Source organism: Podarcis cretensis, assembly GCF_951804945.1.
Source record: "Podarcis cretensis genome assembly, chromosome: 4".
In the NCBI taxonomy this organism is placed as follows: domain Eukaryota; kingdom Metazoa; phylum Chordata; class Lepidosauria; order Squamata; family Lacertidae; genus Podarcis; species Podarcis cretensis.
In genome coordinates, this window is record NC_137173.1 from 91303023 (window position 1) to 91317930 (window position 14908).

The window sequence follows — 14908 nt, forward strand, 5'->3', positions numbered from 1 at the left end:
TCTGGTGTTAGGACGTACCCAGACTATATTAGCCTGCTTCTTCATAAACTCTCCACCTCAATTTTTGCTGCACCTCCCATCCCTCCATAAATAGCTTCTCATTTGTGGAGGGCTGAGTGCGAATTTTGTGAGTAGCCCTTAATTGGCCTTTGGACCCCTTTTCCCACTTCATACTGCTGCAAGTTGTTCTTGCTACAGTGACATTTTTTTTGTTTGGTTTAATTGGCTTTCAATTCAGGCAGAAAAGAGAATGTTAAGATCTGGTGTGGTGATATCTATGGAATTATTGGGTTGGGACACTCTTGGGTTGTCCAATGCCTCATTGGCTTAAGGACCTTGAGGGTGTTGTTTAGGGTTGACATGTACATTTGAGCAAACACTGAACTGGCGGGGCCACAGTACTCCTGTCAGGTTGCATACCCAAGACTCTCATTGCTAGGAAGAATTTCTTCCATACTTCACAGTAGGCCCATAGGCGCAGCCTGTAAACAGAAGTGAGGAGCAAATTTATCCCTCCTACATTAGGGAACTTCCCTTCTCAGACTGTGTTTTGTTTGGCTAATCAGATTGTTTATTCAAAAAAAATTCCTTCCAGTAGCACCTTAAAGACCAACTAAGTTAGTTCTTGGTATGAGCTTTCGTGTGCATGCACACTTCTTCAGATACACTGAAACAGAAGTTTCCAGACCCTTCTATATAGTGAGAAGGTGGGAAGGGGTATTACTCAGAAGGGTGGTGGGAATGGGTGATTGGCAGATAGCTGTGATGAGCCTGTTGACGACTCTTAACGACTGCAATAGGTCTTACAGGAAAAAGCAAGGGGTGAGAAGGTGAAAAATGGCTTTGTCATGTATAATGAGATAAGAATCCAAGGTCTTTGTTCAGACGAGGTGTCTCCATGGTTTTAAGTTTGGTGATAAGTTGCAATTCAGCAGCTTCTCTTTCCAGTCTATTTCTGAAATTCCTTTGTAGTAAAACAGCTACTTTGAGATCTTATATAGAATGTCCTGGGAGATTGAAGTGTTCTCCTACTGATTTCTCTGTCTTGTGATTCCTGATGTCCGATTTATGTCCGATTTATGTAGTAAGACCTATTGCAGTCGTTAAGAGTCGTCAACAGGCTCATCACAGCCTATCTGCCAATCACCCATTCCCACCACCCTTCTGAGTAATACCCCTCCCCACCTTCTCACTATATAGAAGGGTCTGGTGACTTCTGTTTCAGTGTATCTGAAGAAGTGTGCATGCACACGAAAGCTCATACCAAGAACTAACTTAGTTGGTCTTTAAGGTGCTACTGGAAGGAATTTTTTTTTTGTTTTGACTATGGCAGACCAACACGGCTACCTATCTGTAACCAGATTGTTTATTGTTTGCAGATAACATTTTGGGGAATTTAGCACTAATTGCAAAGTATTTATTCCCCACACAGAGGTTGCAATGGGTAGAAGTGAAACTAATAAGCTTACCAACTCCAAAATCCCTTCAATGGACCCATAAGGCCTCTGTTTGCTTTTACCCTTTGGTGAAACAAGCTGATCTTTGGAACTGTCCATGGTGCTGAAACTACCAGGCTGCCATTCCTGTGTGGATAGATTAGAACAATAGCATTATCCGAACCAGTTTCTCTCAATGGGGCTGCTGGTGACAGTGAGCTTTATGTTGGTGTACTGCTCTGGGCATCGTAACCAACTTGGGAAAATACCAGGCAGCTGCATTCTTCCCCCTCAAGCTCCTCTCGGGATGATCCATCACTCCTCTGCACCAATGCACTTCTGCGACACATATCCGAAGATATATGCACACAATACTGTAACAGAGTCCAAGCAGAAACTAGGCACAGAGGTGTAGAATCTAAGCTAATTTTTTATGTACAGGATCAAGTATTACAGAAGAAAGGAAACATAGTCCCTCTCTCCTTCTTCTCCAAGAGAGAACAGAAAATGCAAATTTACAGCAATAATGGAACAGTGTAACTGAACTTCCGTTCTCATGACTCCAATAGTATGGAATGTCGACACAGACATGTGATGAAAACAATCACACATCAGCAGTGGAGAGAATGAAATCCCAACACTTTGGGTGTGCTAATGGCTATGATGCTTTCACATCCATTGAAATTTTACTGAGCTGAAGTGGGATTCAACCGCAAACATGCCACTCGGGCCTGAAATGGGCCTTTAATGTGACACTGACATCAGCATCAACATGCACACACAGCTCCCTGTTGTATCTTTCTATAGAAAGTCTAGTGTTTCATATGAAACACTGGGTGAAATCAACCTGAGTCTTCTTCTTAGAGGAGCTGGGGTGTGGGAAAGATGCTCCATTGAAGTTGGGAGCAGCATTGACATTGAAATGGAAAAGCTCCGAAGACAACTGGTAGCAGCATGACCCATGGAAGCAGGTGGGGCTCTTCCAGTACAAACCATGAGTACTTGCTCCATCTGCAACTGACAATATGTGTAGCATTACAAAGGTGCTTTGTCATCTGCCTGTTTTCTGTCACAGTAATCCATGAAAATGGCTTTAAAAATGGTACAACTGTATTTCTGGAATATCCAGATTTAAACTACTTATCAGCATTGATTTCACTTCAGTTCCCTGTGGTTATTATTGTTAGAAGGAAAGCCAGTTTTAAATCCCTTTTTCTTTTCATCAAAGAGGGTGCAGGGAGGAAGATGTTTAAGCATATGTGTGGCTTGCCTCGCTAAATGAAGCCATTATTTTTTATACCAAGTATTATTAGACCAATTAAAGTCTTAATCACACCAGTTAATCAGTTAATGCTTAGTCTTTTCCTGTATCTCATCTGAATGCTGACCCCCCCCCATTCCCCGAACTAACCTATTACTCACTGAACAATGTGCCTATGGAATGAAAAACACCACGCAGAGATGGTATTTCAGCTTTATTTAAAAGAGTTCTAATCTAACGGAATACTATGAAAATGTTAAGGAACAAAACAGCCAGGCTCCTCAGCTGACTCTTTCCTGAAATGCATGGAAAATCAACTCAACTGAAATATAGTCATTAGTTCTTGCAGCAGGTGGCTGGAGGTGACCAACCCAATCTCGGAACTTGTACTCCTTTGGCCGGTTGAAATCTGGTACTGTCACAGCTCAAGATGGCAAGGTCTGTAGATCAGAAGAATTTGGAACAGAGCTCTGTGAACAATTTTTACCCGTGTTTCAGCTTCCACAGAGGGAAAAGTTGCTTATCGTTGTGCTGAAGTAAATTAATAGGCTCTACACAGGGTTGAAATGCCGTCCCGGGTCAGATGCACAGGATGGAGCAGTTTATATACCCACTGAAGTACCTTTAAAAAAAAAAAAAAGCCTGTTCAATAGGTTTTCTGCATTCTGTGTCATATAATTGACTGCTAGAGATCCTGAGGTTCATACATTAGTAGAACACAGAAGTTTGAAAGAGATACTTCAGTTTAGCGCTGTGTTTATATTTTCAGCTGGTTGTGGGGGCATCTTTAGGGAGACCATCTAAAGCAGTGGTGTCCAAACTTTTTTCAAAGAGGGCCAGATTTGATGAAGTGAAGGACCGTGAGGGCTGACCAAAGGGCCAACCTTTTTTTAGGGTTGAAGTTGTTGAGCTTTCTTTAGGATTTTCCCCCAGGAAATAAACAAACTTTGGACATGCCTGAGCTAAAGGAAATTACCCTGAAACCTGGAGAAGACCCAGAGAAATACAGGTGAAATTATTCACGTGGGGAGCATAGCTCTTCTCCCCCCACGAGTCATGCATGAAAGGGGTCCATCAGCAAGCATTGTGAGGCCAAATTAGCACAGCTGTCTGAGTGACTCCTACACATGAGTAGCTGCTCAAACATAGAGGTCCCACATGATCAGTATCCGGGCTATATGCCTTGTTGTGCTGCCGCTCCAAGCAATGTGGTTTCTGGCATTACCCATAACTCCCCTATACCACATTTTCACTCTATACAAGATGTACAACACTGAGCTGGGTCTCTGATGATAATGTTTATAATTTCCCTTATTCCTGCTGCCACCATATAGATTCATAGAGTTGGAAGGGACCCTGAGGCTCAGCAATGCAGGAATATGCAATTGTCCCATACGGTGATTGGACCTGCAACCTTGACATTATCAGACATTATCATTCTGACATTATCAGAATATTATTATTATTATATTATTATTCCCTGCCCATCTGACTAGGTTGCCCCAGCCATTCTGTGTGACTTCCAATGTATACAAAAACATTATAAAGCATCACACATTAAAAAGCTTCTCCATGCAGAGCTGCCTTCAGATGTTTTTTTAAAGGTTGCATCTCATCTCCTTGACATCTGATGGAAGGCTGTTCCACAGGGTGTGTGTTATCAATGCATATAATACGTACAGTGGTACCTCGGGTTAAGTATTTAATTCGTTCCGGAGGTCCATTCTTAACCTGAAACTGTTCTTAACCTGAAGCACCGCTTTAGCTAACGGGGCCTCCTGCTGCCGCCACACCGCCAGAGCCCGATTTCTGTTCCTATCCTGAAGCAAAGTTCTTAACCTGAAGCACTATTTCTGGGTTAGCGGAGTGTGTAACCTGAAGCGTATGTAACCTGAAGCGTATGTAACCCAAGGTGCCACTGTATCTGAATATTTATAGGGTGAATATTTCACCCCAGAGTGGCCAGATATGAGGAATGAGGTGCAATATGATAATGTACAACACAGACACAATAAATGATGGTTTTATGATTCCTTGGTGCACAAAAGCATCAGGTTTCAGGGGGGGGGGTTCTGTTCCTTATTGGTTACTTTGTTATGTATTCAAACATGGACAAAGCAGTACCAATCCTATCCTAATAAACCAACCCTGCTTCACATCCGCCTGCAATTTCCACACCCACTCCCAAACCCAACTCTCCACTGACTCTAAACCAGGCATGGCCAAACTCAGCCCTCCAGCTGTTGTGGGACTACAATTCTCATCATCCCTGACCACTGGTCCTGTTTGCTAGGGGTGATGGGAGTTGTAGTCTCAAAACAGCTGGAGGGCCAAGTTTGGCCATGCCTGCTCTAAACCATCTCCCACCAGCATTCAAACCCCCTTTAAACTTCTCTCCCAATCACCACTCGCTACCAACATTCCCAATTGCCCCCTTCTCCCTCTTTCTCTACCTAACGTTTACCTTAATTCCTCTAATAGACACTTAGCTTAATCACGTTATTATTAAATATGCATACAATGCTATGTACATAAACACTAGAACATCACTCAACATCGCATGCACAATATGTGTAGCATAGGAAAATGTGAAGGGAACTACAGATACAACTTGTGTAATGTCAAGGAATGAGAAAACTGGACTAAAAATTAAGTCTGGTAGGCATTCTCTGCTTTTGTTTGTTCTTGCAGTGCCAACTTTTTAAATTCCCCATGCTACATTAGGTCCCAAACTTGTGTTTTTAATGTAATGCTATTTGTGTTCAGGGGGTAGGGGGTAGCAAGAAACCCTTGGTTTAATAGTATGCAACTGGTTTAATTATTGATAAAAGCACTGAGATAAAGAGAACATTTTTCTCTGCCTTAAGTATCATTACAGGAAACAGCAAGGCTTTTTTTAAAAAAAAAAAAAAAGAAAGAAATAAAGAAAAGGAAATTACAAGCAAACGATTAGTCCACCATGGATTTGTGCCTTTCAAGACACATTTGATGAATACGAACATAAAAACAACTGGCAAAGATTTGTGAATAAGAGGGCTGCATTGTACAGAAATTGAGACAGATGGCTCTCTCTGCTTCACATCTTACCACTGGCTCTTGTTTGATTTTCTCATTTTCCTAACCACTTTGGCAATGTTCACTCCGTGCGGGGAAGAATTAAATATTAGAGGAGTTATGTCCTGTAATAAGAATTTCCTTCTTGCTAAGAGTTCTTTGATCTGCCTTAGTAGCCTCTAGCTAATGCAGCATCTCAAGATAAGTTTCTCCCAGCAATGATTTTTCTCATTGGAAGGCAAACATGTGATGCACTCAAGAGAAAATAAAATCAATCAGGCCTCTACTGCTATGAGGGCTGTGAGTTTCCTTGAGGGATCCGAGTTTGGAGAGGTAACGTTCTGAGTGTGCTCCCCTCCCAGGGCCTGGAGGGACCAGGTAAACTTGCCTGTGCCCTATCAGGCTTAGCTGGTGCATAAAATATTACGAAGCTTGTGTTTAGAATTACAAAGTTGCCAAGCTGATTCTGTACCAGTACAGGTGAAACTCGAAAAATTAGAATATTGTGGAAAAGTTCATTTATTTCAGTAATTCAACTTAAAAGGTGAAACTAATATATGAGGTAGACGCATGACATGCAAAGCGGGATATGTCAAGCCTTTATTTGTTATAATTGTGATGATCATGGCGTACAGTTGGTGAAAACCCCAAATTAAGAAGCTCAGAAAATTAGAATATTAAATGAAATCAGCTAAATAAGGACTGCAGATAGAGCAATATTGGACCTCTGAGAAGTAGAAGCATGCATATGTACTCAGTACTTGGTTTGGGCCCCTTTTGCATCTATTACTGCCTCAATGTGGGAGCCACATCATGAGCTGGTATTGGTCCACTGTGCTTCATTAAGTCCAGGGTCAACGCAGCTGTACTCCATGATCATTGCAATTATGACAAATAATGGCTTGACATATCTCGTTTTGAATGTCATGAGTCTATCTCATATATTAGTTTCACTTTTTAAGTTGAATTACTGAAATAAATGAACTTTTCCATGATATTCTAATTTTTCAAGTTTCACCTGTAGGAATAGCTTTGTTGCTGTTGTTGTTGTTTAGTCGTTTAGTCATGTCCGACTCTTCGTGACCCCATGGACCAGAGCACGCCAGGCACTCCTGTCCTCCACTGCCTCCCGCAGTTTGGTCAAACTCATGCTGGTAGCTTCAACAACACTGTCCAACCATCTCGTCCTCTGTCTTTTTTTTTAATGAATATTTATTGAAATTTTCCACATAATATAAACAACAAAAACAAAAAGCAAAAATTGAAAAAAAGAACATCCAAAAAAACAATTTTAAAAAAACACATAATCTTTAAAAAAGCCTTTTTTTCTTTCACCTTCTTTCCCAGGCCTCCTCCCCCCTCCCCTTCTTGCATTCCAATTTAAATTATCTGCTCAACAAGTTCTTATCTTATTTCTCAACCTTAACTTAATAGTTTATTTAATCATGCTATTATTTTACTTTTCTTCTTTCCTCCGTTCCTCAATTTATTTTTAGAAACCTTATTTCTATTTGATTTAAAAAAATCAATTTTCTCTTGTTCTTAAGCCTTTTTCCTAAAGTCGACCCAAGTTTCCCTTCCATGATTTTCCCACATTCCATAAAAATTAGAAAAAAATATATAAAGAGAAAAAAAGAAAAGACTTAACACATTATATTTTTACACCCTTTGGATTCCCATATCCCAACCTCCCTTTCCCGGTTTTGATCCCTAAACCAATGTCCATCAGTCCATCTATTCTCAGCCTGGATCCCTCACGTCAGAGGCTCTTAAATCTCTCTCCATTTCTCTCTGCCGGTTTTTTTGATAGTCCTTTGTATTCAGCACCAAATCTCAGAAAAGTTCTGTCCCAAAAGAGTCCATTTTTCTTCCAGGCAGGCCTCTGTATTTAGGAGTGAAGCTCAAATCTTGTTTCTTAAGCCTTTTAAAACTAAATGTCCCAAAAGCTCCAGCTTCCATCTTGATCAAATTTGTACTAACAGGCCTCTGGCCTGCCTTGATCTTCTGCAGCATTATAGCTTCACTTTCATTTTCCTGCAAGTCCTCATATATCTCTAGTTCCACATTCTCAGATTTATCAGATTTCTTTTCTTGCTCAGCTGCAACAGCTTCTGTTCCAACTTCAAGGGCTTTTGGTTCGACATCAAAGACTTGAGTCAAGTCTCTTCCAATTCCAGTAATATTATTTACTGTTTCATTCAATGTTATTACCCTTGTAGTCAAAATATCGCTCTGTTCCTGGAACTTTCCCAGGAGATAGAAGGTCTTGTTCAACTCAGTGAGTATTTTTCCGATTGCAGCCATTTCTTGCAATGTCCCAAAAATCCCCTCTAGGGGGATTATATTTACTTAGTATCCTTCCAGTTCCAGTCCAAAAATCCAAAGTAACTTATTCTTTTTTATTCCCAACAATTTGTATCCAAATTGAGAAAAAATCTAACCGGCAAGTTCACCAGAAACAAAGTTTCCTTTTATTTCCCAACTTTGGCAGCTAGTTTGACAGCTGTCAAAGTCTTCTGTATCTTTTCAACAGGCTCTCTCGCGAATCACTCCCGGGTTCCAGGGGGTTGCACTTTAACTTTCCAAACCGACTCTTATCCTCCAGCAAAATTAGTTGTACTGTCCAATCGTAAAATTAATAATTTATATCAGATGAGGACGAAAATATTTCTCTCAACTTTAGTTGTCTAATCCTTGCTTTAATTTATCTACAAGGCGGGGGGTCGGACTTCCTTTTTACAACTCCCCCGATCGTACCAAATTCAAAAGAAAAAGTTTCCTTTTTAAGTCCAATTTCCGTATTACTCACGGGTTGTTGCTTTTGGTCCGAATGATCAAAGGAAAAAGTCAGCGCTCTCCATCCATGGCATGCGGCTTCACTCAGCAGGGGAAGCAGAGAACTCTCAGCACCGCGCCGCTCCCCGTTCCCCGTTCCGTAGCCTTTAAAAAGGCTCCTTCGCAGGTCAGGGGGCGCGCAAATGGTGCCCACCGAGTCACCAGGTCCACAGGCTTCCGCGCCTGTGGTTTTTAAGGGTCCCCGCGTCGCCGCCACGGCAGAACCCGACCCCTGCTGAGCTGATTCCCTCCGGAGCTCGGAGGGAATCCGCCATTAGGCGTTGGCGCTAACCCGGAAGTCCCATCTCGTCCTCTGTCGTCCCCTTCTCCTTGTGCCCTCCATCTTTCCCAGCATCAGGGTCTTTTCCAGGAAGTCTTCTCTTCTCATGAGGTGGCCAAAGTATTGGAGCCTCAGCTTCAGGATCTGTCCTTCCAGTGAGCGTAGGAATAGCTACTTGTAGCCAAATCCTCTACAGCTTACTTGGATGTAATGTCTACTGAAGTTCATGGGACTTACTCTCAAGTAAATGTACTTAGGATTGCTAGTAACCAGGCAGGCTGTTGCTTCATATTTACATTCAGAATTAAGTTGGGTTGTTGTTTTTTAATGAGTGTTGCTTCCTTGTAAGCATGCATACAATTGCAGCCATATAATTTGATTTAATGCATACGAGTCGACTCCTAGGGGCTTCACCTTCGTCGCCCCCCCCCCAATAAAATATTTGAGGGGGCCGGACCCCTACAAAGTTGATGGGCATTGTCATTCACATGGTGTGTGCTGTATCATGTGATCAATTAATTATGTGGGACGGGTCTCACCTAGCACCCCATATTTTTTTCAAGTTGGCACCCGGGATCTGATGTGTTTGTATTTGGAAGTAGACCCCGCTTTACTTAAAGGTCCTGGGCTCTCAGGTATGGCTGGGGGAGAAACTCAATTCAGTATGCATTTAGAGCTGAATTGATCCGTTTTGCACTTTCTGAAACCAAAAACCCACACTATATTTTGGGAAATTGCTTGCCAAATTCTGTACATTTGACAAAACTACAAATAAAAATGGCTTTGTTAGGAGAAAACACTGGCAAATTTTCAAGATGATTAAAAAACAACACCCACGAATTGCGACAAAATGTGGCTTAAATGAAAAATGGCGAGAACCAATATTAATACAGTATTTTTTGCTCTATAAGACTCACTTTTCCCCTCCTAAAAAGTAAGGGGAAATGTGTGTGCGTCTTATGGAATGAATGCAGGCTGTGCAGCTATCCCAGAAGCCAGAACAGAGAGAGGGATCGCTGCTTTCACTGTGCAGCAATCCCTCTTGCTGTTCTGGCTTCTGAGATTCAGGAATATTTTTTTTCTTGTTTTTCCCCTCCAAAAACTAGGTGCATCTTGTGGTCTAGTGCATCTTATAGAGCGAAGAATACGGTAGATCCTTCCATCCCTATCCTCTGGTAAGTATGGATAGGATTGTATCCTTAGTAATCTTCATAGCATCTACCAAAGCTTCATTTGGATTCAAGCTTTCTTCTACAGATGTGCCCCACCTCCAATAAGTAGATAGCAGATATGCAGTACCAGTGGTTATGAGATGGAAGAGGTGAGATCTGCATCTATGAGCTAAAAGTATTGTATAATGTTTATTAATTGGTAAGTTCCATTCCACATAAGTTTACCACAAAAGTTTCTTGGAAGTTTTCTATCTGCAGCTTCTGTTGGTGTTACCCTTTCCTATCTGATGCATCTGGAGAACAAGTGGTTAATTATCCCTTAATTAGGGGACTTCACTAATTCTTTTCTTTGCATTCTTCTACCCTTTACATTTTGTATAGGAGAATAGCATATGCTTTGATAAACAGCATGAAGCAGCTCTCCAGAAAAGCTGACTGAAGGGCAATTAAGGGGCACTTCTTCACAAATTCCCCTAGAAACACTGAACAGGGAACATTAAAATGGGCAGAACCTGAATATCATCAAGCTTTTCTTTTGCCAATACAGCTAAAATAGTGACAAGGAAGCAGATGATCAAAACCACAACTAATAATGTGGAGGGGGGACAAGGAGGGTAACACAGAAAGCATTGGAATGCAATGACTTGCACAGATGCACCAATTCCCTGTTAACAAGAAAAAAACTAAGGGAGTGATCCTTCAGCAAGATCTGCTGGGATCAGCAGCTTAGGATGTAGTAGATCTCCAGCTCAGCCAGGCTCAGCAGACATGAAGTCTCTGGACCCACTGAAGATATGCTACTGCTGCGCCATTTAAGTTGAAGCTGGCTGAGCCATGGCCATTGTTGTTTTGGTTGGCACCCATCTGTCTCAAGAGACAATGGAGGGCACTTTTGGGGTTGAAGTCAAATCACTGGAGAATCACAGTGCCTGCTGTGACTGGTAACTCCTAACTGCTGCCTCCCACATTGTTTTTGCTGTATTAGCAGCACTGAAATGTCTTCTCCACGGTGCAAGCCTGGGCAGTGCACATGGAGGTCTTGGGCCGCTCAGACGACCTCTCTCCAAACATCTAAATCGCCAAAAGGGGGCATTCTGAGAGTGTGGTGGGTGCAGGACCAGGCAGCAAGGTCTTAGGGGAATCCTAAGCTTATATAAAATAGTGCAAAACATGATTTTAAATTCTTGGTTTCCCTCTGCCAGGCTTAGCTGAACGGGGTTTGGATCTGATGTATCTGTATGCCAGCTGTGTCATGGAATTCTACTCAGTATTGATCCAGAGCAGATTCCAATGTATAGTAGAGTAAAAACTTAAACACGTTGCAGGATTATTATTATTTTTTTTAAAAAAAAAAAGAAAGGCAAGAGGCAATTGAGCTTTACTGCTGCTGAAGGCAAATGAGCATAACGGTCACAAATCTTATACATTCAGGATTGGCACTGTCCATAAGAAATCCCATTGCAGCAGACCCAACTTAAATTACAATAACTTATAATAAGTCTAAACCTTAACAGTAAGCATACAGAACACCACACCAGAAGGAAAGGAGACAGAAAGAGAAAGTGAAACCCAGGCTCCTTCTGACCCTACTTTTATAGTCAGCATGAACTTGACTGAAAGAAAACCAGTTTAAGCCACCTGTACTCAGCTTCTCTGAAGGAATAACCCAAACATCATGAACCTTTTGCTTGTTTCTTTCACACAGAGAAGCTTCCAGAACCCTCTTAAACTAATTAGGATAGGAAAGATCTCTACACATAATTTCAATACTTTCTGTACTAAGAAGTCCAAACTTTCTGTCAGCTTTTGTGCATAGGGTTCCTTCCCATGTCCTCATTTGCTCCATAGTGTTTTAAAACTCAGCTACCAGCTGTTTGCATCTTCAGCCATCGCTCAAGCAGAAAACTCTTTTCTCTTAGGCAGTTCCTTTAAAGTCTTCCAATGCGGGTATTCCAGGCAACTTTCCTTGGCCCTTAATTAAAGATTCCTAGTTTAACTGAATAAGTTTTACTAGCATCTTGGGAGGCTACTCAAGACATTGGAATAGTACCCTTTCAAGAAAATATATGTGCAGCCTAAAGAACCCCTTCTCTTTTCTTCAGAGAATGTAGTAGATAGGAATACTGTTTTATCTTTCTCCCTTTAGGGGAAAAAAACCCCAAAACCTCAGTTGCTCCATTAGCAATTATTTTCTCAGCTTTCACCACACTACCCCCAGTGTTCCTTAAACAACTTCAATTTTTAATGTGTGTGTTTTTCCCCTGCTGCTTTCTAAAATATTGTCTACCGTAGTGGCTGGTGCCAATTAGAGTTGGTGGCACATAAAACATGGCAGCTAATGGTAGGCGGAGCTATGATAACCTATACATTGTGAGGCTGCAATCCTTTACACACTCAGGTGAGAGTAAGCCCCACTGAACATAGTGGGACTTACTTCTGACTAAAATACTGCAAATTAGTTGAACAGGTTCCCAGAACCTCAGTTAATTATGGGTAAATAGGATTTTCAAGGGGTTTCAAAGAGTTGCCTCTGGTTATGCGATCAAAAACCTTTGTTCTGCAGGGCTATGTCAGTTCTGAAAAAGAACATGGACTAAGTGTATTTAAGAAACTTGAAGTTCAATCCTATGCACTGAAAATGGCAGTCCTATGAACACTCACATGAAAGTATGTCTCACTGAAGATAGCGAGATTTATTTCTGAGTAAAATGCATAGGGTTGCAAGACCTACAAATGCACTGATTTATGGATAATTAAGCAATCTGTTCCTACTCACAATATGTATGGATGCACCTTTGACAAGCACACTAAGAAGAAGAGTCGAGACAACCAGTGTGGATAAATAGCTTATATTTATTAAATATAACAACTTGAGGGTCTCCAAAACTAATTAACTAGTCAGATTCAACCATGGCATGTAGTCTGAGCAGGTGTTCATTAATTGATGGGGTAATATCTACCCCCATCACCTAGGCAAGTTAACAGCCGCACATTTAGTGTACGCAGAAAGGTTTCCTAAGAGCCTCCCTCCCCACTGCGTGGACCTTGGGTATAAGAGCCAAACAGGCACACCGTGACCCCATTGTTGAACATTCACCTGAATGTGTCCATCAGGTCAAAAGGCACCCCACAGTACCCACAAGCCATGCCTGACAACAAAGGAATGCCTACAACCCAAATGTTCCATTCTTTCTGAAATCTCCCCACCTGCCCAGACTACATGCCAACTAGTCAAAATGACGGTACACCACTCCAGAAAAGATCACCCAACAGTGTGGTGTAGGCAAAAAAGAGAAGACTCAGCCCATGGAAAACAGATGGCTACCTTGTAGGCCCACATTGCAAATGGGAGGGTGCTGAATGAAAAAGAGGAAAGAGTGTTTGGGCAGAGGAAGCTTAAATAGCCTGTTGTGACCTCTCCCCATTGGGTGAAATTGCCCTCAGGCCATAATGCCCCCCTTTAGGGAGATGCCACCTCTCCTATACTTCCAAGGGAGGAGGGGTGTGGCAAATTTGCCCCCTCCCCAGAAATGGGGTGAATGACATTCTTTAGGATTCTTTAAAATGGATGAAATGGGTAGGTTATTTTGAAAACTTTACTACTGGCACCATTGTCAATAGCAACTGTGCCAAAGGATGTGGATGCACACCCCACGTCCCAAGTCAAAAGCAGCAGCAGCACTCTCACATCTACTGCATCAGAGAAGACTATTTAACCTAGTCTGTCTGTTGCAGATGGAAGCAACAATGACCGCTCCCCGCTTAAAACGGGGGGCGCCCTTTGCGTGGACGCGTGCAGCCCTGGATCTGGAGTGGCCCCATCAGCATAGGCTTTGCCTTCCCTCAGGTGGGATACCTGGAGGTCCCCGCCTACCCCAGTGAATTGTCCAATCCCACCTGGGGGAAGCGTTGCCAGGGAAACCAGGCCAGGTAGGGGGAGGGATTACCTGCCCACACAATAGAGGGTGGATCTTACCTGGTAATCCTCACTTGGCTCCAGAGCTTCTCCCACCCTACCCACCCTCAGTTAATGTATTTTGTAGGTTAACTTTTCTTCATAGGTTTTGCAGGTTAACCTTTCTCCACAGGTATGCGGGCGCTGCTACGTCAAGGTTGCTGTTAAAGGGCCGGAAAGGAATTTCCCTGCTTTGGCAGGTTTCGCCTTTCCCGTAGCAAAACGTCACAACTTTGGCGGTATCAGGCCTTGGGCAGAATCCTTTAGTCCATCTTCCTCTTTGCAGCGGCGATACCAGGGTTCCCCGTTAAAGGGGTTTCTGAAGGGAGGCTTTGACCGTACGCTGAAAGGTCGTCATTGCTCTCCCCTGCGGCGGTGGCGTAACGGGGGCGGCTATCTCTGCTTGAACATATGTTCTCCAGAGCCAGCCCATCCCCCCCACACACACTGGATAACCCTGTAGCTCCCTAGGTCCCCGGCTGGGGACTGGGGAGGGAGAACGCCCAATGCCTGAGCCAAGGTCTACCCACATTTGAAATTTAATAAAGTTGTGGCCAATTTAATCCCATAGCACGTTGTCTAGAGTCGTTATTCCACATGACGGGGGGGGGGGAAACCACTCGGGATCTGGGGACTCCGCCTGTCCACGCAAAGAGGTATGAATAAACTCTTCTAGCCAAACAGTGAGGCTCAGGTGCTCTATAAGGCAATATAGGTCTAGGACAGTATGGAACATCTGGTCCTCCATCTACCCCATCTGGATCTGGACCTAAATGACCAAGGGAAAGACTGGTTGCACAGAGGGCAAGCTGTGAGGAAGTACAGCTTGTGACATTGCACAATATCATTTCTAATCATGAGGCACATCAGCCTTTGTTTCAAGGCTTTGTGAAGCTTGAGTCAACATGAGCTAGC